Consider the following 3,162-nt stretch of genomic DNA (forward strand, 5'->3'; position numbering starts at 1 on the left):
TGATAAGCCCCTAGTCAACCTCATCAAAAAGAGGAAAGAAAAAATTCAAATACAAGCAATAAAGAATGAAAAGGGTGTAACTACTACAGACCCAGTGGAAATTCAGAAGATTATCAATAGCTACTTTGAGAACCTTTACACTCACAGAATAGAAGCCACAGATGAAATGGACAGATTCCTAGAAAGGTACAAATTACCAAAACTGAATCAAGAAGATATACCAACTCTCAATAACCCAATAACAGTCATTGAAATATGGACTGTAATAAAGAGCCTGCCGACAAAAAAGTCCAGGTCCTGATGGATTCACAGCTGAATTCTACAAGAAATACACAGAAGATATAATCCCTACACTCCTCAAACTCTTCGATGAAATGGAAAAGGAAAGAGTTCTCCCAAAATCATTCCTGGAGGCAAGTATTATACTGATAACCTAAACCAGGGAAAAACACAACTAAGAAAGAGAACTACAGGCCAATCTCCCTCATGAACGTAGATGCAAATATCCTCAATAATATCCTAGCAGTGAGAATACAGCAAATCATCAAGAAGATCATACACCATGATCAGGTAGGATTCATCCCAGGGATGCAAGGATGGTTCAGTATTCGAAAATCTATAAATATAATATACTATATCAATAGAACGGAAACTAAAAACCTCATGATCATCTCCATTGATGCAGAAAAGGCTTTTGACAAAGTCTAACACTCATACATATTTAAAGTCCTACAGAAAATTGGAACAATAGGCCTCTACTTCAATCTGATAAAAGCCTTCTATGACAACCCAACGGCTAATGTAATTCTCAAAGGGGAAAACTGAAATCTTTTACTCTCAAATCAGGTACAAGACAAGGATGTCCTCTATCACCTCTCCTCTTCTGGAATCATTACCTAGAGCCATTAGACAAGAGAAAAAAATAAAAAGAATAAGAATAGGTAAAGAAGAAGTGAAACTATCATTATTTGCAGATGACATGATACTTTATCTAGAAGACTCAAAAAATTCCACTAAGAAAGCACTAGAATTAATAGACAAATTCAGTAGCATAGCAGGATACAACGTCAATACCCAAAAGTCAATAGCACTCCTCTACTCAGACAACAAACACACTGAGAGGGAAATTAAGAAAACAATACCTTTTACAATAGCCCCAAGAAAAATAAAATACCTTGGAATTCATCTAACTAAAGAAATCCAAGATCTTTTCACAAAAAATTGTAGTATTGTGAAAAAAGAGATCGTAGATGATTTCCAAAAATGGAAAGATAGTCCATGCTCTTGAATAGGAAGAACCAACATCATGAAGATGGCCATACTCCCAAAATTGTTGTATAGATTTAACACAATCCCTATGAGACTACCACCAACATACCTCCCAGACCTAGAGAAATTGTTTCTAAAATTTATTTGGAACCAAAAAGATCTAGAACACCAAAGGCAATCCTGGTCAACAAAGACAAAACAGGAGGCATTACAATTCCTGAGCTGAAATTATACTACAAAGCTACTGTAATAAAATCAGCATGGTATTGGCAACAAAATAGACCTGAGGATCAATAGAATAGACTAATAGATGCAGAGGCCTCTAGGAACACACTCAGCCACCTGATCTTCGACAAAAGGGCCAAACACACTTACTGAAAGAAAGATAGTCTCTTCAACAAATGGTGCTGGAAAATTTGGCTCTCTACATGCCAAAGACTAAAACTTGACCCAGGTCTATCACTATGCACTAAACTAAAGTCAAAATGGATTAAAGATCTAAACACTAAAACAGAAACACAGCTTTGCGCAATGGCAGTATCATAGCCAATGAGGTTTATCCGAGGCACGATTATTGCTAATTTAAACAGAAACACGAAATCTCCTAGAAGAGAAAGTAGGAGGATCTCTTGAAGACATAGGGGTAGGTAAAGAGTTCATGAACAGAAATCAACTTGCACACGAAATACTTGAAATAATTAACAACTGGTACCACCTCTTATTGAGAAGTTTTTGCACATCAAAAGAAATTATCAACAAAGTGAAAAGACAACCTACAAACTTCAAAAAAATCTTAACTAATAAGTACTAAGACAAAGGTCTGCTCTCTAGAATTTATAAAGAACTAAAGAACACCAGGGCCCCTAAATTTAAAGACCCAATCCAGATATGGGCATCTGAGATGAACACACACTTCTCAGAGGATGAAACTAAAGAAGAGAATAAATATATGAAAAAATGCTCCTCATCACTAACCATACATGAAATGCAAATTAAAACAACACTGAGATACCATCTCACCTCAGAAAGATTGACTATCATAAAGAAATCAACCAACCACAAATGTTGGAGAAGCTGTGGGGAAAGAGGAACCTCTGTTGGTGGCAGTGTGGACTGTTGCAACCGTTACGGAAATCAGTGTGGAGACTCCTTAGGAAAGTTGGACTGGAAATCCCATTTAAACCAGCTATTCCTCTACTGGGAATTTTCCTGGAGGAACTGAAAGTATCATACCACAGTGATATACGCATATCTATGCTTATAGCAGCACACTTTGTGATAGCCAGATCTTGGAAACAACCAAGATGCCCATCACATGTGGGATGGTTGAAAAAGATGTGATACTTTTATATAATGGAATACTACTCAGCTATAAAGAATGATAAACTTGAAGCCTTCATATTTAAATGGATGCCACTTGAAAATATATTTATTAGTGAAATAAACCAGACCCACATCTGTGAATAGCATATTGTCTCCCCAGTATAAGGACTTACAATTCCGTATATGGTTAGATTTCTAAATTTCTTTGTAAAAATATGTAAATGCTTATTTCTACTTTTATAAAATTATTTGTCCTTCATATTCTGTAAGGACTTAAAGTTCATCATATCAGTATTTGATGAAAATACCTGTTTTATGATATTCCAAAATGTTTTATATTTAGACAGATAGGGTAAAGCGAACTGCATATATTGCAGGTTAATAATTAGCTTCTCTTCTGGAGGGTTAACAACCTAAGTTAGCAGTTCAAAATTGTAGAAAAGGAAGGGCTGCAAGGTCAGCCAACATTTTGGCCCTAGCTTTTCAAGGTCAGTGAAGACTCAGGACATAGGACATAGGACAACCTGTACTGTAACAACATGTAACCTGTACTGTAACAATATGTAACTC

General features: G+C 35.9%; 1 pseudogene; it reads left to right on the forward strand.

The window, feature by feature from the left end:
* The first annotated feature begins 1,789 nt into the window (after positions 1–1,789).
* On the forward strand, positions 1,790–1,977 carry LOC111813300 (annotated as a pseudogene).
* Positions 1,978–3,162: the final 1,185 nt, after the last annotated feature.

The sequence above is a fragment of the Octodon degus genome, unplaced genomic scaffold (assembly GCF_000260255.1).
Source record: "Octodon degus isolate 3935 unplaced genomic scaffold, OctDeg1.0 scaffold00179, whole genome shotgun sequence".
NCBI classification, from domain to species: Eukaryota; Metazoa; Chordata; class Mammalia; order Rodentia; family Octodontidae; genus Octodon; species Octodon degus.